Source organism: Eurosta solidaginis, chromosome 5 (assembly GCF_040869045.1).
Source record: "Eurosta solidaginis isolate ZX-2024a chromosome 5, ASM4086904v1, whole genome shotgun sequence".
Lineage (NCBI taxonomy): Eukaryota > Metazoa > Arthropoda > Insecta > Diptera > Tephritidae > Eurosta > Eurosta solidaginis.
The window spans coordinates 30,592,212-30,620,151 of NC_090323.1; the positions used below are offsets into that span (position 1 = coordinate 30,592,212).

The 27,940-nt window shown below is 40.6% G+C and overlaps 1 protein-coding gene across 10 annotated transcripts in view; it reads left to right on the top strand.

The window, feature by feature from the left end:
• The window catches only part of LOC137253521 (uncharacterized), a 422,466-nt gene that overhangs the window by 45,614 nt on the left and 348,912 nt on the right, over positions 1 to 27,940 (top strand). The window lies entirely within an intron of this gene.

Consider the following 27,940-nt stretch of genomic DNA (forward strand, 5'->3'; position numbering starts at 1 on the left):
CTCGTTAAAAAGGTCAAATCCTCTGAATAAATAAGCCAAGATGGTATAGCCGTGGCAGTCCTGAAATTCCTTAGCGATAACGGAGTAAGCTATCTAATACGCATTTCGTTGAAGACCTTTATTATTCCCGAACTATGGAAAATAGCAAGGCTAGTTCCACTAGAACTTAACCGCACTGGAACAATATACTATAAAAGCGTGCAATTACTGGCATATGCTGATGACATTGATATCATCGGCCTAAACACCCGCGCTGTTAGTTCTGCTTACTCCAAACTGAAAAAGAAGCGGTAAAGATGGGTTTGATGGTGAATGAGGACAAAACGAAGTACCGCTACTGTTGGCAGCCATAATTTCGAAATATAAAAGACTTCGTTTATTTGGGAACCAGTATCAACACTAACAACAACATCAGCTCTGAAATCCAGCGAAGAAGCACTATTGCCAATAAATACTGCTTTGGACTAGGCAGGCAATTGAAAAGTAAAGTCCTCTCTCGGCAAACGAAAATCATACTCTACAAGTCACTTATCGTACCCGTCCTGCTATATATTGCAGAAGCATGGACCATGATAACATCAGATGAAGCGGCTCTGGGAGTTTTCGAGAGAAAAGTTCTTCGAAAGATTTATGGACCTCTACGCGTTGGCGATGGCGAGTACCGAAGAAGATTTAATGATGAGCTGTACGAGCTATACGCAGACATCAACATAGTCCAGCGAATTTAAACGCAGCAGCTGCGCTCCCTTGGTGTGACCAATTGGCGCCGGTTGGCGGAGCGAAGGAGCGACTGGCGCGCCTTGTTGGACGGCCATAACCGTTTAGACGGTTAAGCGCCAATTAAGTAAGTAAGTAATAATAAAATGGTTGCTAAGGAGTTTTTGAGAACTATTTGATTTTTCAATTAAATTTTCTATACCATTTTTTTTTTGTTTTATTTAAAAAAATACTAATTTTAAATTCTTCCACTTAAGTACACATTTAAAATATATTAGCATTGAAAATTAATAAGGAAAGCAAATCAAAAAACGTCGAAAATTAACGATTTTCCATGGAATGCCCCTTACTATTGAGTTTGTCATTGTACTTCTAAGCCAGATTTTTATTCGCACACGTAAGCAAAATACGTTTAAGCACTAGCGGTCGGGGCTACCAATGTGCCAAATATGAAATAAACACTAAAAAAAAACTTTCTCAGAAGATAAACATTCTCTCCACCATTTAGTTAACTATCGCGCACTAAGTACTTAAATTTCGAGAAAAACGTGCTTTTTCGGTTATGCCAAGAAGCCAGATATATATGCAAGGGTGCCGTGATGACTCAACCCTGTCAGATTAATTATTATTTATAATTTATACTTATAATTAGTAATTTTGAGGTCAATATGTTTTAGAAACACCAGCACCTTTTTTCGTCTGCGCAGTTTTTGTTCATAAAAAAAATTAGATTTCACAAAACTAAAAATTAGGAATAAATAACAAATGAAAATTTGGAAATTTCTGCCTGCGGCTTTTTTGATCATAGAAAAATTTAATATCATAAGAAAGTAGGATTTATAATAAGCCGAGCCTGCCGCGCTGTTTTCTTAAAAAATTTAAATTAAAAACAACAAAGAAATAAAAAATTGGATGATTGGTTATTAAAACTGAAATTGCCAATAAATAAGCTGTAAAATTAATTGTGTACTTTTTTTGTTTTTCTTTAAGCTCTTTCTTTTGTTAGAATTCCAGGGTGCTTTTTCCGTAGACTGAAAGTATTTAATGTTATTTTTGGTTTTACTGGTCTGTAAATAATTAATTTAAATTTAATTTTTGAGTTCGATATGAAAATATTTCGGGAAATAGCGAAGTCGATGAGCCTCACTCCTTGTCTAGGGCAATTGTCTTTTGAAAAGTAAAGACCGTTATAAATAATATCACAACATCTTCAGCCGTTTTTTGAAGATTCAAAATTAGTAGGCGTCACCACGATAGTCAAATACAGTTTTTAAGTCAACCTTATGAAGTTGATCATATAAAATTTTAGCAGTGTAGCCTTATAGATGTCGGAAATGTCTCATAAAGTATTGAATTATCACAGAATTATATTTTCTTTCATTAGTTGCGGTCAAAAAATAGTGTGTTGAATTTCACTACAATACATTTCTTTAAATGACAGTTATAGAAAAAAAAAACGTGTGATGATAACCCCACGTACAAATAGGCTGACGAATAGACCAATGAATGCCAACATAAACCTTTTTTCGGTTGAGACTACCGATTTTTCCGGTTGACTTAAGTATCAGGATTAGCCTGGTTTCATTGGGCCACTTTAGGTCAGTACGCTGCCATAACGTCCAATTATTATTATTATTATATCTGTAAATGCTAACCTTTCCACTCAAAGCTGACACTTTCTCAACACATCGACTTCGTAGTATCAAAAGCTTTTTTGTTGTTATATCGGCCTACTGATTTGTAAGATCGCGGGTTCGAATCGAGCTCGAAGCCTAACAATAATTTTTTATCATTATTATTGTTATGATAAATTTTTTCTTAATTGAAAAATTTTTTATTTTTAGGCCTTGAGCTCGATTCGAACCCGCGATCAAAAGCGTTTTCTATGACCTCTCTGAAGTTGGCAAGACAACTTTTACGTGGAAAAAATTACCGGCCATATTTTAGAAAATATAGGGTGGCACGCAACCTTAACGTGAATTTAGAGCGCAAATTCGTGTGCAAGAATTATTTTCCTAGCTGGTGTCTAAGGTGGTTTTCGAAAGCCACCTTAGAGACCAGTTAGGAAAATAATAGATCAGTGATGAGCACACATATACATTTACAAAATGAAAATGCCATACCTGAAAATATTTGAATTCTTAATTGTAATTATTTGGAGCTTTTCGGCCGATAAAATAAAGACAAAACACAAAGTTTCTCTTTTCCTCCTACGCGTTTCGATGCAATTTTTTCATCTTCATCAGGGAGACTGTATATTTATCATAAAATATGATATGAAACAAAACAAACATTAACACATTAGTTAGAATTACACAATTTACATCACTCTGTTGTTAACATAATACTTCCATTGAATTCTTAATACCGAAATGTTTTGGGATTTGAAATAACGACTTTAGCTTTACCATTTAAGACTGAATAGGTAAGTTCGAAACAAGAAGAACAAAAACATCCCTAGGCGGACACATAAACAACTATCCAGAGATTAAAGCAGCAGCAACAACTTAATTTCTGACTTAGACGCTGTTTGGGTTAGGTTGAACTGGTCGGGCAATAAAGACCCCTCATAGACTGAAAGTGTCCATAGTGTTACCAGAACTTGTTTGACGACCAAACGGAAAACCCCCAATTAGGCAACAGGACTTATGCTTAGGAATAACTCCGTACCTTTGGGAAATACTAAAAGTTTCTGGGACCCAGCTTAATTGCTGCTTCGAGATCTGGCAACTCTGTCGCCTCTAGTATCTGGAGCCTTGAACTCTCTAGCGCATGACACATAGAACGTGCTCAATTGTTTCTTCCTGCAGTTCGTCCTTCCTACATCTGCTTTTACTGACGAGGCCTAACTTATATGCTTAGTATGCCAATCGTGGTCCTTAAGTCTTGTCTCCTTAGAGATATGAGCAACTTTGTGTGTCTAACGTCTTAGGATTTGCACATAATATTAGATATTTTGGGGCCCGTGTTTCAGTCCACGCTTTTCCTGCGTGCTTAGAAGCTAAACGTCGAACAAATTATTATTCGAGCAAGCGAAATTACTATCACTCCCACAGAGGTTGAAGAACTCGTTAAAAAGGTCAAATCCTCTGAATAAATAAGCCAAGATGGTATAGCCGTGGCAGTCCTGAAATTCCTTAGCGATAACGGAGTAAGCTATCTAATACGCATTTCGTTGAAGACCTTTATTATTCCCGAATTATGGAAAATAGCAAGGCTAGTTCCACTAGAACTTAACCGCACTGGAACAATATACTATAAAAGCGTGCAATTACTGGCATATGCTGATGACATTGATATCATCGGCCTAAACACCCGCGCTGTTAGTTCTGCTTACTCCAAACTGAAAAAGAAGCGGTAAAGATGGGTTTGATGGTGAATGAGGACAAAACGAAGTACCGCTACTGTTGGCAGCCATAATTTCGAAATATAAAAGACTTCGTTTATTTGGGAACCAGTATCAACACTAACAACAGCATCAGCTCTGAAATCCAGCGAAGAAGCACTATTGCCAATAAATACTGCTTTGGACTAGGCAGGCAATTGAAAAGTAAAGTCCTCTCTCGGCAAACGAAAATCATACTCTACAAGTCACTTATCGTACCCGTCCTGCTATATATTGCCGAAGCATGGACCATGATAACATCAGATGAAGCGGCTCTGGGAGTTTTCGAGAGAAAAGTTCTTCGAAAGATTTATGGACCTCTACGCGTTGGCGATGGCGAGTACCGAAGAAGATTTAATGATGAGCTGTACGAGCTATACGCAGACATCAACATAGTCCAGCGAATTTAAACGCAGCGGCTGCGCTCCCTTGGTGTGACCAATTGGCGCCGGTTGGCGGAGCGAAGGAGCGACTGGCGCGCCTTGTTGGACGGCCATAACCGTTTAGACGGTTAAGCGCCAATTAAGTAAGTAAGTAATAATAAAATGGTTGCTAAGGAGTTTTTGAGAACTATTTGATTTTTCAATTAAATTTTCTATACCATTTTTTTTTTGTTTTATTTAAAAAAATACTAATTTTAAATTCTTCCACTTAAGTACACATTTAAAATATATTAGCATTGAAAATTAATAAGGAGAGCAAATCAAAAAACGTCGAAAATTAACGATTTTCCATGGAATGCCCCTTACTATTGAGTTTGTCATTGTACTTCTAAGCCAGATTTTTATTCGCACACGTAAGCAAAATACGTTTAAGCACTAGCGGTCGGGGCTACCAATGTGCCAAATATGAAATAAACACTAAAAAAAAACTTTCTCAGAAGATAAACATTCTCTCCACCATTTAGTTAACTATCGCGCACTAAGTACTTAAATTTCGAGAAAAACGTGCTTTTTCGGTTATGCCAAGAAGCCAGATATATATGCAAGGGTGCCGTGATGACTCAACCCTGTCAGATTAATTATTATTTATAATTTATACTTATAATTAGTAATTTTGAGGTCAATATGTTTTAGAAACACCAGCACTTTTTTTCGTCTGCGCAGTTTTTGTTCATAAAAAAAATTAGATTTCACAAAACTAAAAATTAGGAATAAATAACAAATGAAAATTTGGAAATTTCTGCCTGCGGCTTTTTTGATCATAGAAAAATTTAATATCATAAGAAAGTAGGATTTATAATAAGCCGAGCCTGCCGCGCTGTTTTCTTAAAAAATTTAAATTAAAAACAACAAAGAAATAAAAAATTGGATGATTGGTTATTAAAACTGAAATTGCCAATAAATAAGCTGTAAAATTAATTGTCTACTTTTTTATTTACAAATATTTTACCACCTGGTGGCACCATTTTGGGTAGTTTTTTATAAGTCTCTGGTGGGTGGGGTGGATTCTTGAAAAAGGAGGGACCCTCCCCCACTCGCCACAGGGTGATCATCCCCGGGTTTAATCGATATTGTGAATATTTCGTTGCACATATCGGAAAAATCCATTGAGAATACACAAAAACTAGCGAAACAGTTGACTTCTTTTTCACTTTTTCCTTGCTCTCCTTTTTCCAACGCTCAGCTCCCGAAAAGTTAGCTGATGAAGAAGTGAAATTCAGAAACATGTCCTATAGTAACCATCGCCGTTTGTAAACTTACAATTTTTCTCTAATAACAATTACAAAAACCATTGTATAAAGCAATATGAGCAAAGCTCGCTAATTAAATACATATGATCATTTTCTTTTATGTTTGTTTAGTTTTGTGTTGTCAGTTCATTGCGGCTGCTGAGTAGCGTATCAACCCATGTCGGCTGCCTGTTCAAAATCGTGCTATCTCAAAATATTTTTCAAAAATTTCCCAATTCACACACACAAAACCACCCTATATTAGAACTAGATTGAAGAACGCTTCATCTTATGCTCATATAGGGAGTTTTTGAAACAAATTTTGAGATAGTGCATTTTTGAATAAAATTCTAACGTACTGCATTCTTCAAAAAATTTCTGAAAGAATGATCAAACCAACATAACTATCAATTCACGAAATATTTAGTAGAAAATTAATTAATTCCCCAAAAACTTTTGGCATTTACAAATTTATTATCACTACTAATATACTACCAAAGATAGTTTTCTACTACAATTTTCGCTGAAGGGGATTAAATTGTTCCCCGTTTTCCTTACTTCGTGAAAGCAACCCGTCCATATTTAAATAATACTGTTCATTCATAGTTCATTTTATATTTTTTAATAACAACAAGTAAAGAAGGCTAAGTTCGGGTGTAACCGAACATTACATACTCAGTTGAGAGCTGTGGAGACAAAGTAAGGGAAAATCACCATGTTGTAAAAAGAACCTAGGGTAACCCTGGAATGTGTTTGTATGACATGTGTATCAAATGGAAGGTATTAAAGAGTATTTTAAGAGGAAGTGGGCCACAGTTCTATAGATGGACGCCATTTAGGGATATCGCCATAAAGGTGGACCAGGCCTGACTCTAGAATTTGTTTGAACGATATGGGTATCAAATGAAAGGTATTAATGAGTATTTTAAAAGGGCGTGGGCCTAAGTTCTATAGGTGGACGCCTTTTCGAGATATCGCCATAAAGGTGGACCAGGGGTGACTCTAGAATTTGTTTGTACGATATGGATATCAAATGAAATGTGTTAATGATAATTTTAAAAGGGAGTGGGCCTAAGTTCTATAGCTGGACGTCTTTTCGAGATATCTCCTTAAAGGTGGACCAGGGGTGACTCTAGAATTTGTTTGTACGATATGGGTATCAAATGAAAGGTATTAATGAGTATTTTAAAAGGGCGTGGGCCTAAGTTCTATAGGTGGACGTCTTTTCGAGATATCGCCATAAAGATGGACCAGGGGTGACTCTAGATCGCGTTTGTACAATATGGGTATCAGATGAAAGGTGTTAATGAGAATTTTAAAAGGGCGTGCGCCTTAGTTCTATAGGTGGAGGCCTTTTTGAGATATCGCCATAAAGGTGGACCAGGGGTGACTCTAGAATTTGTTTGTATATATGGGTATCAAATGAAGGGTGTTAATGAGTATTTTAAAAGGGAGTGGGCCTTAGTTCTATAGGTGGACGCCTTTTCAAGATATCGCCATAAAGGTGGACCAGGGGTGACTCTAGAATTTGTTTGTACGATATGGGTATCAAATTAAAGGTATTAATGAGGGTTTTAAAAGGGAGTGGCCCTTAGTTATGTGTGTGAAGGCGTTTTCGAGATATCGACCAAAATGTGGACCAGGGTGATCCAGAACATCATCTGTCGGGTAGCGCTAATTTATTTGTATATGTAATACCACGAACAGTATTCCTTCCAAGATTCCAAGGGCTTTTGATTTCGCCTTGCGAAACTTTTTCATTTTCTTCTTTTTTTGATGTTGCTTTGCCCGTAGGTGTCACACCCATTTTACCAAGTTTTTTTCTAAAGTTATATTTTACGTCAATAGACCAATACAATTACCATGTTTCATCCCTTTTTTCGTATTTGGTATATAATTTATGGCATTTTTTTCATTTTTCGTAATTTTCGATATCGAAAAAGTGGGCGTGGTCATAGTCGGATTTCGGCCATATTTTATACCTAGATAAAGTGACTCCAGATAAGTACGTGAACTGAGTTTAGTAAAGATATATCGAGTTTTGTTCAAGTTATCGTGTTAACGGCCATGCGGAAGGACAGACGGACGACTGTGTATAAAAACTGGGCGTTGCTTCAACCGATTTCGCCCATTTTCACAGAAAACAGTAAACGTCATAAAATCTATGCCCCTACCAAATTTCAAAAGGATTGGTAAATTTTTGTTCGACTTATGGCATTAAAAGTACCCTAGACAAATTAAATGAAAAAGGGCGGAGCCACGCCCATTTTGAAATTTTCTTTTATTTTTGTATTTTGTTGCAACATATCATTACTGGAGTTTAATGTTGTCATAATTTACTTATATACTGTAAAGATATTAACTTTTCTTTTAAAATTTGAATTTAAAAAAATTTTTTTAAAAAGTGGGCGTGGTCGTTCTCCGATTTTGCTAATTTTTATTAAGCAGACATATAGTAATAAGAGTAACGTTCCTGCCAAATTTCATCATGATATCTTCAACGACTGCCAAATTACAGCTTGCAAAACTTCTAAATTACCTTCTTTTAAAAGTGGGCGGTGCCACGCCCATTGTCCAAAATTTTACTAGTTTTCTATTCTGCGTCATAAGTTCAACTGTCCTACCAAGTTTCATCGCTTAATCCGTATTTGGTAATGAATTATCGCACTTTTTTGATTTTTCGAAATTTTCGATATCGAAAAAGTGGGCGTGGTTATAGTCCGATACCGTTCATTTTAAATAGCGATCTGAGATGAGTGCCCAGGAATCTACATACCAAATTTCATCAAGATACCTCAAAATTTACTCAAGTTATCGTGTTAACGGACAGACGGACGGACGGACGGACATGGCTCAATCGAATTTTTTTTCGATACTGATGATTTTGATATATGGAAGTCTATATCTATCTCGATTCCTTTATACCTGTACAACCAACCGTTATCCAATCAAAGTTAATATACTCTGTGAGCTCTGCTCAACTGAGTATAAAAATACGTTTTTTTTAAACTTTTGTTTTGCCATTTGGCGGTAAGGTATTGTTTAAAAGTAAGCAGTATTTTTCACATTATTACGATGACGGCACGGCTATAGGTTCGCCAAAAATACGACTTGCCAAAATGTTGGCCGATGAAAATTAATTTAAAATTTTTTCCAATTTTTTTATTCAATTTTTAACGTCCTACGGGTGTACGAATCACCATTAAAATACACGTGTGCGATATTCAAGTTTATGTTGGGGCGAGATATGTTTGAAGGGCCTTAGACTTCAAAATCAGATATTTTCCCCACTGCATTTGTAATCTCGTTATTTCATCAGTGCTATACTTGTTTTTTTTTTTTCATTTGTGAAATATGAGAACCATTGAGGTTTCACAACTCTCAAAGTGTTTTCAACCGAAAGGAAATCTAAGTTCATAGACCGTATAGCCGACTATTTCAAAACCCATGACGGTTTATCATCAGCGATCCATACATTGAAGGCTTGACGTTTAGCGCATCAGGCCGTCAATGCACTTTGCAAGTTTCTACTCATAACTCGTTTTTTCTACTGTTTGTTGTTTTTATTCTTTACCACCGTCAATTGAGTGCGCCAATCAGGTGCTATTATCTCATTAGACGAGTATTTTTTGTTTTTCTTTAAGCTCTTTCTTTTGTTAGAATTCCAGGGTGCTTTTTCCGTAGACTGAAAGTATTTAATGTTATTTTTGGTTTTACTGGTCTGTAAATAATTAATTTAAATTTAATTTTTGAGTTGGATATGAAAATATTTCGGGAAATAGCGAAGTCGATGAGCCTCACTCCTTGTCTAGGGCAATTGTCTTTTGAAAAGTAAAGACCGTTATAAATAATATCACAACATCTTCAACCGTTTTTGAAGAAGATTCAAAATTTTTCGAGTGGCCTTAGTAGGCGTCACCACGATAGTCAAATACAGTTTTTAAGTCAACCTTATGAAGTTGATCATATACAATTTTAGCAGTGTAGCCTTATAGATGTCGGAAATGTATCATAAAGTATTGAATTATCACAGAATTATATTTTCTTTCATTAGTTGCGGTCAAAAAATAGTGTGTTGAATTTCACTACAATACATTTCTTTAAATGACAGTTATAGAAAAAAAAAACGTGTGATGATAACCCCACGTACAAATAGGCTGACGAATAGACCAATGAATGCCAAAATAAACCTTTTTTCGGTTGAGACTACCGATTTTTCCGGTTGACTTAAGTATCAGGATTAGCCTGGTTTCATTGGGCCACTTTAGGTCAGTACGCTGCCATAACGTCCAATTATTATTATTATTATATCTGTAAATGCTAACCTTTCCACTCAAAGCTGACATTTTCTCAACACATCGACTTCGTAGTATCAAAAGCTTTTTTGTTGTTATATCGGCCTACGGATTTGTAAGATCGCGGGTTCGAATCGAGGCCTAACAATAATTTTTTATCATTATTATTGTTATGACAAATTTTTTCTTAATTGAAAAATTTTTTATTGTTAGGCCTTGAGCTCGATTCGAACCCGCGATCAAAAGCTTTTTCTATGACCTCTCTGAAGTTGGCAAGACAACTTTTACGTGGAAAAAATTACCGGCCATATTTTAGAAAATACAGGGTGGCACGCAACCTTAACGTGAATTTAGAGCGCAAATTCGTGTGCAAGAATTATTTTCCTAGCTGGTGTCTAAGGTGGTTTTCGAAAGCCCAGAGACCAGTTAGGAAAATAATAGATCAGTGATGAGCACACATACATTTACAAAATGAAAATGCCATACCTGAAAATATTTGAATTCTTAATTGTAATTATTTGGAGCTTTTCGGCCGATAAAATAAAGACAAAACACAAGGTTTCTCTTTTCCTCCTACGCGTTTCGATGCAATTTTTTCATCTTCATCAGGGAGACTGTATATTTATCATAAAATATGATATAAAACAAAACAAACATTAACACATTAGTTAGAATTACACAATTTACATCACTCTGTTGTTAACATAATACTTACATTGAATTCTTAATACCGAAATGTTTTGGGATTTGAAATAACGACTTTAGCTTTACCATTTAAGACTGAATAGGTAAGTTCGAAACAAGAAGAACAAAAACATCCCTAGGCGGACACATAAACAACTATCCAGAGATTTAAGCAGCAGCAACAACTTAATTTCTGACTTAGACGCTGTTTGGGTTAGGTTGAACTGGTCGGGCAATAAAGACCCCTCATAGACTGAAAGTGTCCATAGTGTTACCAGAACTTGTTTGACGACCAAACGGAAAACCCCCAATTAGGCAACAGGACTTATGCTTAGGAATAACTCCGTACCTTTGGGAAATACTAAAAGTTTCTGGGACCCAGCTTAATTGCTGCTTCGAGATCTGGCAACTCTGTCGCCTCTAGTATCTGGAGCCTTGAAATCTCTAGCGCATGACACATAGAACGTGCTCAATTGTTTCTTCCTGCAGTTCGTCCTTCCTACATCTGCTTTTACTGACGAGGCTTAACTTATATGCTTAGTATGCCAATCGTGGTCCTTAATTATTGTCTCCTTAGAGATATGAGCAACTTTGTGTGTCTAACGTCGTAGGATTTGCACATAATATTAGATATTTTGGGGCCCGTGTTTCAGTCCACGCTTTTCCTGCGTGCTTAGAAGCTAAACGTCGAACAAATTATTATTCGAGCAAGCGAAATTACTATCACTCCCACAGAGGTTGAAGAACTCGTTAAAAAGGTCAAATTCTCTGAATAAATAAGCCAAGATGGTATAGCCGTGGCAGTCCTGAAATTCCTTAGCGATAACGGAGTAAGCTATCTAATACGCATTTCGTTGAAGACCTTTATTATTCCCGAACTATGGAAAATAGCAAGGCTAGTTCCACTAGAACTTAACCGCACTGGAACAATATACTATAAAAGCGTGCAATTACTGGCATATGCTGATGACATTGATATCATCGGCCTAAACACCCGCGCTGTTAGTTCTGCTTACTCCAAACTGAAAAAGAAGCGGTAAAGATGGGTTTGATGGTGAATGAGGACAAAACGAAGTACCTGCTGTCATCGAGCAAAGAGTCAGCGCATACGCGCCTTGGCAACCACGCTACTGTTGGCAGCCAAAATTTCGAAATAGTAAAAGATTTCGTTTATTGGGAACCAGTATCAACACTAACAACAACATCAGCTCTGAAATCCAGCGAAGAAGCACTCTTGCCAATAAATACTGCTTTGGACTAGGCAGCCAATTGAAAAGTAAAGTCCTCTCTCGGCAAACGAAAATCATACTCTACAAGTCACTTATCGTACCCGTCCTGCTATATATTGCAGAAGCATGGACCATGATAGCATCAGATGAAGCGGCTCTGGGAGTTTTCGAGAGAAAAGTTCTTCGAAAGATTTATGAACCTCTACGCGTTGGCGATGGCGAGTACCGAAGAAGATTTAATAATGAGCTGTACGAGCTATACGCAGACATCAACATAGTCCAGCGAATTAAAACGCAGCGGCTGCGCTCCCTTGGTGTGACGAATTGGCGGCGGTTGGCGGAGCGAAGGAGCGACTGGCGCGCCTTGTTGGACGGCCATAACCGTTTAGACGGTTAAGCGCCAATTATGTAAGTAAGTAATAATAAAATGGTTGCTAAGGAGTTTTTGAGAACTATTTGATTTTTCATTTAAATTTTCTATACCATTTTTTTTGTTTTATTTAAAAAAATACTAATTTTAAATTCTTCCACTTAAGTACACATTTAAAATATATTAGCATTGAAAATTAATAAGGAGAGCAAATCAAAAAACGTCGAAAATTAACGATTTTCCATGGAATGCCCCTTACTATTGAGTTTGTCATTGTACTTCTAAGCCAGATTTTTATTCGCACACGTAAGCAAAATACGTTTAAGCACTAGCGGTCGTGGCTACCAATGTGCCAAATATGAAATAAACACTAAAAAAAACTTTCTCAGAAGATAAACATTCTCTCCACCATTTAGTTAACTATCGCGCACTAAGTACTTAAATTTCGAGAAAAACGTGCTTTTTCGGTTATGCCAAGAAGCCAGATATATATGCAAGGGTGCCGTGATGACTCAACCCTGTCAGATTAATTATTATTTATAATTTATACTTATAATTAGTAATTTTGAGGTCAATATGTTTTAGAAACACCAGCACTTTTTTCGTCTGCGCAGTTTTTGTTCATAAAAAAAATTAGATTTCACAAAACTAAAAATTAGGAATAAATAACAAATGAAAATTTGGAAATTTCTGCCTGCGGCTTTTTTGATCATAGAAAAATTTAATATCATAAGAAAGTAGGATTTATAATAAACCGAGCCTGCCGCGCTGTTTTCTTAAAAAATTTAAATTAAAAACAACAAAGAAATAAAAAATTGGATGATTGGTTATTAAAACTGAAATTGCCAATAAATAAGCTGTAAAATTAATTGTGTACTTTTTTATTTACAAATATTTTACCACCTGGTGGTACCATTTTCGGTAGTTCATGGCAATTTTCATACATTTTATAAGTCTCTGGAGGGTGGGGTGGATTCTTGGAAAAAGGAGGGACCCTCCCCCACTCGCCACAGGGTGATCATCCCCGGGTTTAATCGATATTGTGAATATTTCGTTGCACATATCGGAAAAATCCATTGAGAATACACAAAAACTAGCGAAACAGCTGACTTCTTTTACACTTTTTCCTTGCTCTCCTTTTTCCAACGCTCAGCTCCCGAAAAGTTAGCTGATGAAGAAGTGAAATTCAGAAACATGTCCTATAGTAACCATCGCCGTTTGTAAACTTACAATTTTTCTCTAATATCAATTACAAAAACCATTGTATAAAGCAATATGAGCAAAGCTCGCTAATTAAATATATATGATCATTTTCTTTTATGTTTGTTTAGTTTTGTGTTGTCAGTTCATTGCGGCTGCTGAGTAGCGTATCAACCCATGTCGGCTGCCTGTTCAAAATCGTGCTATCTCAAAATATTTTTCAAAAATTTCCCAATTCACACACACAAAACCACCCTATATTAGAGCTAGATTGAAGAACGCTTCATCTCAGAATGCTTTTCATTCACTCCCTCTTATGGGATTGAACTTATGCTCATATAGGGAGTTTTTGAAACAAATTTTGAGATAGTGCATTTTTGAATAAAATTCTAACGTACGACATTCTTCAAAAAATTTCTGAAAGAATGATCAAACCAACATAACTATCGATTCACGAAATATTTAGTAGAAAATTAATTAATTCCCCAAAAACTTTTGGCATTTACAAATTTATTATCACTACTAATATACTACCAAAGATACTTTTCTACTACAATTTTCGCTGAAGGGGATTAAATTATTCCCCGTTTTCCTTACTTCGTGAAAGCAACCCGTTCAGATTTAAATAATACTGCTCATTCATAGTTCATTTTATATTTTTTAATAACAACAAGTAAGGAAGGCTAAGTTCGGGTGTAACCGAACATTACATACTCAGTTGAGAGCTGTGGAGACAAAGTAAGGGAAAATCACCATGTTGTAAAAAGAACCTAGGGTAACCCTGGAATGTGTTTGTATGACATGTGTATCAAATGGAAGGTATTAAAGAGTATTTTAAGAGGAAGTGGGCCACAGTTCTATAGATGGACGCCATTTAGGGATATCGCCATAAAGGTGGACCAGGCCTGACTCTAGAATTTGTTTGAACGATATGAAAGGTATTAATGAGTATTTTAAAAGGGCGTGGGCCTAAGTTCTATAGGTGGACGCCTTTTCCAGATATCGCCATAAAGGTGGACCAGGGGTGACTCTAGAATTTGTTTGTACGATATGGGTATCAAATGAAATGTGTTAATGATAATTTTAAAAGGGATTGGGCCTAAGTTCTATAGGTGGACGTCTTTTCGAGATATCTCCTTAAAGGTGGACCAGGGGTGACTCTAGAATTTGTTTGCACGATATGGGTATCAAATGAAAGGTATTAATGAGTATTTTAAAAGGGCGTGGGCCTAAGTTCTATAGGTGGACGCCTTTTCGAGATATCGCCATAAAGATGGACCAGGGGTGACTCTAGATCGCGTTTGTACAATATGGGTATCAGATGAAAGGTGTTAATGAGAATTTTAAAAGGGCGTGCGCCTTAGTTCTATAGGTGGACGCCTTTTTGAGATATCGCCATAAAGGTGGACCAGGGGTGACTCTAGAATTTGTTTGTATATATGGGTATCAAATGAAGGGTGTTAATGAGTATTTTAAAAGGGAGTGGGCCTTAGTTCTATAGGTGGACGCCTTTTCAAGATATCGCCATAAAGGTGGACCAGGGGTGACTCTAGAATTTGTTTGTACGATATGGGTATCAAATTAAAGGTATTAATGAGGGTTTTAAAAGGCCCTTAGTTATGTGTGTGAAGGCGTTTTCGAGATATCGACCAAAACGTGGACCAGGGTGATCCAGAACATCATCTGTCGGGTAGCGCTAATTTATTTGTATATGTAATACCACGAACAGTATTCCTTCCAAGATTCCAAGGGCTTTTGATTTCGCCTTGCGAAACTTTTTCATTTTCTTCTTTTTTTGATGTTGCTTTGCCCGTAGGTGTCACACCCATTTTACCAAGTTTTTTTCTAAAGTTATATTTTGCGTCAATAGACCAATACAATTACCATGTTTCATCCCTTTTTTCGTATTTGGTATATAATTTATGGCATTTTTTTCATTTTTCGTAATTTTCGATATCGAAAAAGTGGGCGTGGTCATAGTCGGATTTCGGCCATATTTTATACCTAGATAAAGTGACTCCAGATAAGTACGTGAACTGAGTTTAGTAAAGATATATCGATTTTTGTTCAAGTTATCGTGTTAACGGCCATGCGGAAGGACAGACGGACGACTGTGTATAAAAACTGGGCGTGGCTTCAACCGATTTCGCCCATTTTCACAAAAAACAGTTAACGTCATAAAATCTATGCCCCTACCATATTTCAAAAGGATTGGTAAATTTTTGTTCGACTTATGGCATTAAAAGTACCCTAGACAAATTAAATGAAAAAGGGCGGAGCCACGCCCATTTTGAAATTTTCTTTTATTTTTGTATTTTGTTGCAACATATCATTACTGGAGTTTAATGTTGACATAATTTACTTATATACTGTAAAGATATTAACTTTTCTTTTAAAATTTGAATTAAAAAAAATTTTTTTTTAAAAAGTGGGCGTGGTCGTTCTCCGATTTTGCTAATTTTTATTAAGCAGACATATAGTAATAAAAGTAACGTTCCTGCCAAATTTCATCATGATATCTTCAACGACTGCCAAATTACAGCTTGCAAAACTTCTAAATTACCTTCTTTTAAAAGTGGGCGGTGCCACGCCCATTGTCCAAAATTTTACTAGTTTTCTATTCTGCGTCATAAGTTCAACTGTCCTACCAAGTTTCATCGCTTAATCCGTATTTGGTAATGAATTATCGCACTTTTTCGATTTTTCGAAATTTTCGATATCGAAAAAGTGGGCGTGGTTATAGTCCGATATCGTTCATTTTAAATAGCGATCTGCGATGAGTGCCCAGCAATCTACATACCAACTTTCATCAAGATACCTCAAAACTTACTCAAGTTATCGTGTTAACGGACAGACGGACGGACATGGCTCAATCGAATTTTTTTCGATACTGATGATTTTGATATATGGAAGTCTATATCTATCTCGATTCCTTTTTACCTGTACAACCAACCGTTATCCAATCAAAGTTAATATACTCTGTGAGCTCTGCTCAACTGAATATAAAAATACGTTTTTTTTAAACTTTTGTTTTGCCATTTGGCGGTAAGGTATTGTTTAAAAGTAAGCAGTATTTTTCACATTATTACGATGACGGCACGGCTATAGGTTCGCAAAAAATACGACTTGCCAAAATGTTGGCCGATGAAAATTAATTTAAAATTTTTTCCAATTTTTTTATTCAATTTTTAACGTCCTACGGGTGTACGAATCACCATTAAAATACACGTGTGCGATATTCAAGTTTATGTTGGGACGAGATATGTTTGAAGGGCCTTAGACTTCAAAATCAGATATTTTCCCCACTGCATTTGTAATCTCGTTATTTCATCAGTGCTATAGTTGTTTTTTTTTTTCATTTGTGAAATATGAAAACCATTGAGGTTTCACAATTCTCAAAGTGTTTTCAACCGAAAGGAAATCTAAGTTCATAGACCGTATAGCCGACTATTTCAAAACCCATGACGGTTTATCATCAGCGATCCATACATTGAAGGCTTGACGTTTAGCGCATCAGGCCGTCAATGCACTTTGCAAGTTTCTACTCATAACTCGTTTTCTACTGTTTGTTGTTTTTATTCTTTACCACCTTCAATTGAGTGCGCCAATCAGGTGCTATTATCTCATTAGACGAGTATTTTTTGTTTTTCGTTAAGCTCTTTCTTTTGTTAGAATTCCAGGGTGCTTTTTCCGTAGACTGAAAGTATTTAATGTTATTTTTGGTTTTACTGGTCTGTAAATAATTAATTTAAATTTAATTTTTGAGTTGGATATGAAAATATTTCGGGAAATAGCGAAGTCGATGAGCCTCACTCCTTGTCTAGGACAATTGTCTTTTGAAAAGTAAAGACCGTTATAAATAATATCACAACATCTTCAGCCGTTTTTGAAGAAGATTCAAAATTTTTCCAGTGGCCTTAGTAGGCGTCACCACGATAGTCAAATACAGTTTTTAAGTCAACCTTATGAAGTTGATCATATAAAATTTTAGCAGTGTAGCCTTATAGATGTCGGAAATGTCTCATAAAGTATTGAATTATCACAGAATTATATTTTCTTTCATTAGTTGCGGTCAAAAAATAGTGTGTTGAATTTCATTACAATACATTTCTTTAAATGACAGTTATAGAAAAAAAAAGGTGTGATGATAACCCCACATACAAATAGGCTGACGAAGAGACCAATGAATGCCAACATAAACCTTTTTTCGGTTGAGACTACCGATTTTTCCGGTTGACTTAAGAATCAGGATTAGCCTGGTTTCATTGGGCCACTTTAGGTCAGTACGCTGCCATAACGTCCAATTATTATTATTATTAGATCTGTAAATGCTAACCTTTCCACTCAAAGCTGACATTTTCTCAACACATCGACTTCGTAGTATCAAAAGCTTTTTTGTTGTTATATCGGCCTACTGATTTGTAAGATCGCGGGTTCGAATCGAGCTCGAAGCCTAACAATAATTTTTTATCATTATTATTGTTATGATACATTTTTTCTTAATTGAAAAATTTTTTATTTTTAGGCCTTGAGCTCGATTCGAACCCGCGATCAAAAGCTTTTTCTATGACCTCTCTGAAGTTGGCAAGACAACTTTTACGTGGAAAAAATTACCGGCCATATTTTAGAAAATATAGGGTGACACGCAACCTTAACGTGAATTTAGAGCGCAAATTCGTGTGCAAGAATTATTTTCCTAGCTGGTGTCTAAGGTGGTTTTCGAAAGCCACCTTAGAGACCGGTTAGGAAAATAATAGATCAGTGATGAGCACACATATACATTTACAAAATGAAAATGCCATACCTGAAAATATTTGAATTCTTAATTGTAATTATTTGGAGCTTTTCGGCCGATAAAATAAAGACAAAACACAAGGTTTCTCTTTTCCTCCTACGCGTTTCGATGCAATTTTTTCATCTTCATCAGGGAGACTGTATATTTATCAAAAAATATGATATAAAACAAAATAAACATTAACACATTAGTTAGAATTACACAATTTACATCACTCTGTTGTTAACATAATAGATAAGATAGATAATTAATTGAGGATCGCACTGCGACCATTGGTCTATTGTGCCCTCAACTGCTTCACAGCACCTCATCCAAGCCGACTTCTCTGATGAACCCTAGCAGTTCACCTGGCTTGAGGGATTTGATGTGAGAGTGCTCTGGCCATGGTGAGCCCAAAAACTTAGCCCTACGTCTTGAGATTGCGTCACATTCCAGGAGTATATGTTCCGCCGTCTCCGCTGATCGATCACAAAATCGGCATGTGTTGTTCGATAGGATGCCCAGCTTCTGCATGTGGCTGTTCAGTCTGCAGTGTCCTGTAAGAATAGCTGTTAGGATCCTCAGGTTATCTTTCGACAGGCCCATTAATGCCCTATATCGAGTTGTGCTGTAGCCCCCCAGCAGTAACTTAGATTGCCTCAAGCCTGGCATATTGAGCCAGTGTTCTTCGCTCTTATCCCTTTCTTCTAATAGTAGATGCCCTCTGATTTCCTGCGGGCCTAGTGGCAGGAACGGCTCAGGACCAATAGGTCGCTGCCTCCCTTGCCAGGCTGTCCGCTTGCTCATTGCCCTCCACTCCCCGGTGGCCAGGAACCCAGGCCAACAACAGTTTGTTGTGTGCTCCTAGTTGATTTAGCTTTTCAACGCACTCAAGTACTAGTGCTGATTTTATTTCAGACGCCGAGATCGCCTTGAGGGCGGCCTGACTGTCACTGAGTATGGCAATTGTCTCGTTGGAGTATTCGCGCTGAAGGTTCAGGTCAGCACACTGGCTTATAGCGAACACTTCCGCTTGAAAAATGCTCGGGTGTGCTCCCAGAGGCGTTGATATCTTGGCTCTGGGTCCAATGACTCCAGATCCAATCCCCTCTGGCGTCTTCGAGCCATCTGTGTACCATACTATTTTATTTAGCTGATGAATGTACACAATTCTGCTTTCCTCCCACGTACCCTTGTCTCCCAGTTCTACTTTGTACCTTCTCTCATAGACTATCTGCCTGAGGATATCATCCCTCGGGAGTTGAGAGATTGGGATCTTCTCTCTCAATTCCTCCATGTTTCGGGACGATATAACTTTACCTATGCCCGAGCCCTCCTTAGCAATATTCAGGAGGGTTCTCTTGGCTGACTGCTCTATTGATATATGCAGCGGGGTCAGATCAAGGATAGCCTCCAGCGCTGCTGTAGGGCATGTGCGCATAGCTCCCGTGATGCATACACATGCCAGTCGCTGAAGTTTTGACAGCGTTTGCCTCGTCGTCGCCCGAGTTGTTTTCGATGCCCAGGCTATCGAACCGTATGTTATCATAGGTTTTACTATCATGGTATACATCCATCTTAGCACATGCGGGCTACAGCCCCATGATTTGCCTGCTAGACGTTTGCATATCATGATGGACCTCGTGGCCTTAGCTCTCATGGAGTCGAAGTGCTGTTTCCATAGGAGCTTGGTGTCAAAAGTGACCCCCAAGTATTTCACCGCGGTTTCCTGTTCTAGTGCCACGCCATTTATTGTAATTGCTCTCAGGGCTGGTAGGGCCCTTCTTCTGGTGAAAGGGGTGATGGTCGTTTTAGATGGGTTGATGTTAAGCCCCACACTGGCACACCATCCCTTCGTAATATTCAGTGCTCTCTGTATTATGTCACAGAGCGTACTCTCGAACTTACCCCTTGCAATTATGACGATGTCGTCAGCGTATCCCTGGCATCTTATGCCACTGTCAGATAGCTTTTGCAGGAGTTCGTCCACTACTAGGCTCCACAGAAGGGGTGATAGAACACCTCCTTGAGGGTACCCCCTCGTGGTATTAACCTTAACTGCGCTGTTGCCTACATGGACTTCAGCGATTCTTGTGCGGAGTAGATTGTCAATCCATCTCTGGATAGGCATCTGAATTCCTCTTCTCTGCAGTGCTATGTTTACGCTTTCATGAGATGTGTTGTCAAAGGCACCCTCAATGTCAAGGAAAGCGCAAATCACTGTTTCCTCTGTTTCGAACGCCCTCTGTATTTCAGATGTTAATTGGTACAGAGCTGTGTCCGTGGACCTACCCGCTCTGTACGCATGCTGGCTATGATGTAAGGGCCAGCTCTTGAGGTCGTTCGACCTGATTTCTTGGTCCAATATCTTTTCCATTGCCTTCAAGACAAAGGAAGTTAGACTTATTGGTCTGAAGGACTTTGCCTGCGAATAGTCCTTTTTTCCTACTTTTGGTATGAAAACCACTTTTGCTCTTCTCCACATCATGGGTATGTATCCCAGTGCCAGGCTATCTCTCATGATCCTGGCCAGATGTGGGATGATCTGTGTCCCTTGCTGCATTAGCACCGGGTAGATGCCATCCACCCCCGGAGATTTATATTTCTCAAAGGATTCCACTGCCCATCTGACTCTGGCCTCACTGAAGAGGGAGTTGGCCAGTTGCCAGTCTGATGGGGTTGGTTTCACTCTGGGGAACACAGGTTCCGGTACTTGCGGAGAGGCACCCGGAAAATGCGTGTGTAGCAGGGCCCTCGCTCGCTCCTCCACCGTTCCGGTATAGGTACCGTCTGGAAGCCTAATCGCTAAGTTAATCTCCCTCTGCTCTTTGGCTAGGGCCTTGTGGAGCCTTGCCGCTGCAGGTGTGCTAGAAATTCCCTCACAGAAATTTCTGAAACTTTCCCTCTTAGCTTTCCTTATCTCTTTATTGTACTTTGTTAGATTTTGAGTGTATTCCTCCCAGTTGCCGGTTTCCTGACTTTCTTCCTTAGTAGTGTCAGGTCATGCGACCACCAGGGGGTTGCCTTCTTACCCTTAACTAAGGAGACTCGGCAACTGGAGTTGTAGGCATCTATCATTATCTGATTTGCCCTATCTACTCTGCCCTCTAACTCAGTACAGTTAGTGCTTCTGCTCTTATTTCTGAGACTATCCGCGTTAGCCTCTATGATACTTTTGTAGCTGCCCCAGTCTGTTTTCCTGGGATTTCTTTTAGGGCTGTATTGCCCCGATACAGCACCCAGCTCAAACCTTATGATCCTATGATCCGATAGGGAGGGTTCTTCTGAGACTCCATTTCGAGATCATACTCTCAGTCAGGTTGTTGCCAAGTGTTATATCTAGGACCTCTGCCCTGACTCTCGTGACAAACGTCGGTTTGCTCCCGACGTTATATATATTCAAATCGTTGCTGACTATATATTCTAGTAAACACTCACCCCTTTGGTTGGTATCATTGCTGCCCCACTCCGTGTTGTGGGAGTTAGCATCGCTTCCTATGATCAACGGAAGTTTCGCTCTTCTGCAGTGCTCCACTAGCTTCTGCACGTTAACTGGAGGGACTGTGCTGTCGTCCCCCGGGAAGTAGGCTGCGGCCAGCACAATGCTGGTGCTGTCTCCATTCACCTTTGCCTCGATCTGCACCGCCACCAGATCCCGGCTTAAAAATTCTGTAATGCAAAAATAGTTAATGTTTGACTTAAGCATTACACATGCTCTTGGTCTCTGCTGTGAGAGATCCCAAATAACTTTGTTATTACTTACATTAAGGCCCCTCACCTGTCCCTTGTAAGCCCAAGGTTCTTGTATGAGGGCGATGCCCAGATCATCCGAGGCGAACCTCCTCACCAGTACAGCCGAGGCTGCAATGGCGTGATGGAGGTTGATCTGGGCTATTTTTATGCTTGTGCCGGTCATTTTGGCCCGGCCGGCCTCATCGGATCATCTTCATCCGACAATCCGCTCTCGCTTTCGTCCCGCCTATTCAGCTCCAGCTCCTGGAGGTCGAGGCCCTCGATGAGCTCTTGTGTGGTGGGGATTTCTTTTTCATCCCCAGGCTGCACGATTTTGTCCTTGCTTGCTGCGGTGGGAGGGTTTGTGGTCTCGCGAGCTCTGATGGTATCGGTGCTCGCGTCCGTCATGTTTTCGTCCGACAGCTCGCCTCTGTCGGTGCCCTCTGCCTCCGCCTTGTCTTCCGGCTGTTCACTATTCCCTGGTTGCCTCTGCCTCCAGGGTCTCACTAGGACCAGGCCGTACCTATAGTGCAGCTTAAGCCCGTTCCTGCGTATGATTTGATACGATTCCTCGTCTATGCCTACGTCGAGACGTAGGCCTGTTTCCTCTGCGCTACAATTAATGACGCGCCATCTCTGCGTCCTGAGGCCCTCATTTTGGTTGGCGAGGAGCCGTAACGCAAACTCTTTTGGGCGTTCCGCACTTCTGGGGAGGAACATAGTCACATTATGCGTTGGCGGTATTTCATCCCCGCGTCTCGTGCATAATTGTGGCCCTGTCCACCCCTCAAGCGTCGGTATTACTTCAACGAGCCACTTAACTGTTTTTTCGTCCTCGCAGTCCACGAGGAGGAGCCCTGCTCGGAAGTATACCCCGCAAAAAACTAGGGCATGCCCACATCCCCTGAACACTCCGTCCATTATGAGCTCTTGGAGATTCGTCAGGTCTTCTTGACTTAGGGCCTCCGCCGGGTAGTTACTGGGCAGAACAGCTATTCGGATACCCCTAAGGGCTTCCGAATAGCTCTGCTGCCTTGGTGCCATCCCAGCAGGTACCCCAGTCGCCCTGGCTTGAATCTCCCTGCCCGTGGGTGCAGTGTTCCTGGGAGCGTGGGCCCGTTGCCTTTTTGAGCTCAGAGTTTCCTCCGGCGTAATTCGCCCGATCCTGCGCTTTTCAGCGGGAGCGGGCGCATGCTGGTCAGCTGCCGCTGGCTGTGCTCTCCTTCCTTCTTTGCTTCCACTTTGAGCATTGGCTTTTCTCTGCCCGTGGTCTAGTACATGCCTGCGCTCATCTGCCCTGGCTCTTGCCTCCCTGGGCGACAGGCCTTCCTCTAGATATCGGAGGTATCTTTTTACCCCAGCCCCACTTAGACCAAAGCGTCTCTTGTCATCCAGCGCTCCTGGACTGCCCCGTGGTGGAAGTGCAGGTTGCCTGCTTCTGTTGTGCCTTCTGTTAGGCCGCTTCCACTCCTCCGGGTTCCGCTCTGTATTTTTCCCTTCCTGGGACCTTTCATAGGTGCTCTGTGAGCTGCTACTAGAGTCATGCTCCGACGGTGAACGCCTAGACTTACTCGTCCCTCTAGAGGGACTGCTAGGGTGGTGATTTTCGTGCTTGGATGCACCGTCGTAGCCTCTCTTTGTCAGCTTTTCTCGCTCTCTTGCAGATAACTCCTTTGTTTCCTCTTTCGGCCCGCGCTGCGCAATGGAGGTACTGGGCCCTCCATGGATCGCGGGTTTGTTTCCTGCCGCCGCCTTCTGCTCACCTTGTTTGACTTGTCCGCGCTGCTCATCAGTGGATAGGGGTCCACTGGGGATCGCGGGTTCCTCTGCTTCCTGGTTGGAGTGCTCTTCGGGCCCGCGCTGCTCTCCTTGGGTTTTGGTGTTGCCCTTGGGGTTCGCGGTTTTGAGAGCCGGTTCCCTGTATACTCCAGTGCTAGTGGAGGGAGATTCGTCCCTCTGATGCTCTAAGAAGAGCATTGCCTCCTCTCTCGTGAGGCTTTCCAGGAATTGCCTGGAGTACGTGCGTGGCCTGCTGCTTCTCTGCCCGCTGCTTCTCTGCCCGCTGCTCTTCCTGGAGTCCGTTTTTTTTGTTGTGCTTTTATTGTTATTGTTGGTTTTTTTGTGGTTGTTGTTCATCATATTTTCCTTACGACAACTTGCTTGACATGGCAAGCGTTGTTGTCTCTGCTTTAGTTTGGGGAACTGGGTTGGTCCGCCGCGGCAGAGCCCCTTGACGCGGTAAGGCCATGGTTACTCCCCAAGGTGGCCCGGTGTTGGGGAGGCGCCGTTATAATACAGCCGGTGTTGTGGACCTCCTGGCTGCAAACCAGTCCAATAGGCACGGTGACGCATGACACCCTGGATTAGGAGGTGACAGTTCCTGGTTACCGATCGCATTCGACCACATCTGTCAGGTGAGCGCGGTTGCCCCGCTCCCATCTGACCAATTAGTATCGAATGCGATCGGCGTAAGCCCCTGCACCGCTACAAGGTGACTGTCTTCGCAGGAGTTGTTAACATAATACTTACATTGAATTCTTAATACCGAAATGTTTTGGGATTTGAAATAACGACTTTAGCTTTACCATTTAAGACTGAATAGGTAAGTTCGAAACAAGAAGAACAAAAACATCCCTAGGCGGACACATAAACAACTATCCAGATATTAAAGCAGCAGCAACAACTTAATTTCTGACTTAGACGCTGTTTGGGTTAGTTTGAACTGGTCGGGCAATAAAGACCCCTCATAGACTGAAAGTGTCCATAGTGTTACCAGAACTTGTTTGACGACCAAACGGAAAACCCCCAATTAGGCAACAGGACTTATGCTTAGGAATAACTCCGTACCTTTGGGAAATACAAAAAGTTTCTGGGACCCAGCTTAATTGCTGCTTCGAGATCTGGCAACTCTGTCGCCTCTAGTATCTGGAGCCTTGAACTCTCTAGCGCATGACACATAGAACGTGCTCAATTGTTTCTTCCTGCAGTTCGTCCTTCCTACATCTGCTTTTACTGACGAGGCCTAACTTATATGCTTAGTATGCCAATCGTGGTCCTTAAGTCTTGTCTCCTTAGAGATATAAGCAACTTTGTGTGTCTAACGTCGTAGGATTTGCACATAATATTAGATATTTTGGGGCCCGTGTTTCAGTCCACGCTTTTCCTGCGTGCTTAGAAGCTAAACGTCGAACAAATTATTATTCGAGCAAGCGAAATTACTATCACTCCCACAGAGGTTGAAGAACTCGTTAAAAAGGTCAAATCCTCTGAATAAATAAGCCAAGATGGTATAGCCGTGGCAGTCCTGAAATTCCTTAGCGATAACGGAGTAAGCTATCTAATACGCATTTCGTTGAAGACCTTTATTATTCCCGAACTATGGAAAATAGCAAGGCTAGTTCCACTAGAACTTAACCGCACTGGAACAATATACTATAAAAGCGTGCAATTACTGGCATATGCTGATGACATTGATATCATCGGCCTAAACACCCGCGCTGTTAGTTCTGCTTACTCCAAACTGAAAAAGAAGCGGTAAAGATGGGTTTGATGGTGAATGAGGACAAAACGAAGTACCTGCTGTCATCGAGCAAAGAGTCAGCGCATACGCGCCTTGGCAACCACGCTACTGTTGGCAGCCATAATTTCGAAATAGTAAAAGACTTCGTTTATTTGGGAACCAGTATCAACACTAACAACAACATCAGCTCTGAAATCCAGCGAAGAAGCACTCTTGCCAATAAATACTGCTTTGGACTAGGCAGGCAATTGAAAAGTAAAGTCCTCTCTCGGCAAACGAAAATCATACTCTACAAGTCACTTATCGTACCCGTCCTGCTATATATTGCAGAAGCATGGACCATGATAACATCAGATGAAGCGGCTCTGGGAGTTTTCGAGAGAAAAGTTCTTCGAAAGATTTATGGACCTCTACGCGTTGGCGATGGCGAGTACCGAAGAAGATTTAATGATGAGCTGTACGAGCTATACGCAGACATCAACATAGTCCAGCGAATTAAAACGCAGCGGCTGCGCTCCCTTGGTGTGACCAATTGGCGCCGGTTGGCGGAGCGAAGGAGCGACTGGCGCGCCTTGTTGGACGGCCATAACTGTTTAGACGGTTAAATGCCAATTAAGTAAGTAAGTAATAATAAAAGGGTTGCTAAGGAGTTTTTGAGAACTATTTGATTTTTCAATTAAATTTTCTATACCATTTTTTTTGTTTTATTTAAAAAAATACTAATTTTAAATTCTTCCACTTAAGTACACATTTAAAATATATTAACATTGAAAATTAATAAGGAGAGCAAATCAAAAAACGTCGAAAATTAACGATTTTCCATGGGATGCCCCTTACTATTGAGTTTGTCATTGTACTTCCAAGCCAGATTTTTATTCGCACACGTAAGCAAAATACGTTGTAAGCACTAGCGGTCGTGGCTACCAATGTGCCAAATATGAAATAAACACTAAAAAAAAACTTTCTCAGAAGATAAACATTCTCTCCACCATTTAGTTAACTATCGCGCACTAAGTACTTAAATTTGGTGCTGTCTCCATTCACCTTTGCCTCGATCTGCACCGCCACCAGATCCCGGCTTAAAAATTCTGTAATGCAAAAATAGTTAATGTTTGACTTAAGCATTACACATGCTCTTGGTCTCTGCTGTGAGAGATCCCAAATAACTTTGTTATTACTTACATTAAGGCCCCTCACCTGTCCCTTGTAAGCCCAAGGTTCTTGTATGAGGGCGATGCCCAGATCATCCGAGGCGAACCTCCTCACCAGTACAGCCGAGGCTGCAATGGCGTGATGGAGGTTGATCTGGGCTATTTTTATGCTTGTGCCGGTCATTTTGGCCCGGCCGGCCTCATCGGATCATCTTCATCCGACAATCCGCTCTCGCTTTCGTCCCGCCTATTCAGCTCCAGCTCCTGGAGGTCGAGGCCCTCGATGAGCTCTTGTGTGGTGGGGATTTCTTTTTCATCCCCAGGCTGCACGATTTTGTCCTTGCTTGCTGCGGTGGGAGGGTTTGTGGTCTCGCGAGCTCTGATGGTATCGGTGCTCGCGTCCGTCATGTTTTCGTCCGACAGCTCGCCTCTGTCGGTGCCCTCTGCCTCCGCCTTGTCTTCCGGCTGCTCACTATTCCCTGGTTGCCTCTGCCTCCAGGGTCTCACTAGGACCAGGCCGTACCTATAGTGCAGCTTAAGCCCGTTCCTGCGTATGATTTGATACGATTCCTCGTCTATGCCTACGTCGAGACGTAGGCCTGTTTCCTCTGCGCTACAATTAATGACGCGCCATCTCTGCGTCCTGAGGCCCTCATTTTGGTTGGCGAGGAGCCGTAACGCAAACTCTTTTGGGCGTTCCGCACTTCTGGGGAGGAACATAGTCACATTATGCGTTGGCGGTATTTCATCCCCGCGTCTCGTGCATAATTGTGGCCCTGTCCACCCCTCAAGCGTCGGTATTACTTCAACGAGCCACTTAACTGTTTTTTCGTCCTCGCAGTCCACGAGGAGGAGCCCTGCTCGGAAGTATACCCCGCAAAAAACTAGGACATGCCCACATCCCCTGAACACTCCGTCCATTATGAGCTCTTGGAGATTCGTCAGGTCTTCTTGACTTAGGGCCTCCGCCGGGTAGTTACTGGGCAGAACAGCTATTCGGATACCCCTAAGGGCTTCCGAATAGCTCTGCTGCCTTGGTGCCATCCCAGCAGGTACCCCAGTCGCCCTGGCTTGAATCTCCCTGCCCGTGGGTGCAGTGTTCCTGGGAGCGTGGGCCCGTTGCCTTTTTGAGCTCAGAGTTTCCTCCGGCGTAATTTGCCCGATCCTGCGCTTTTCAGCGGGAGCGGGCGCATGCTGGTCAGCTGCCGCTG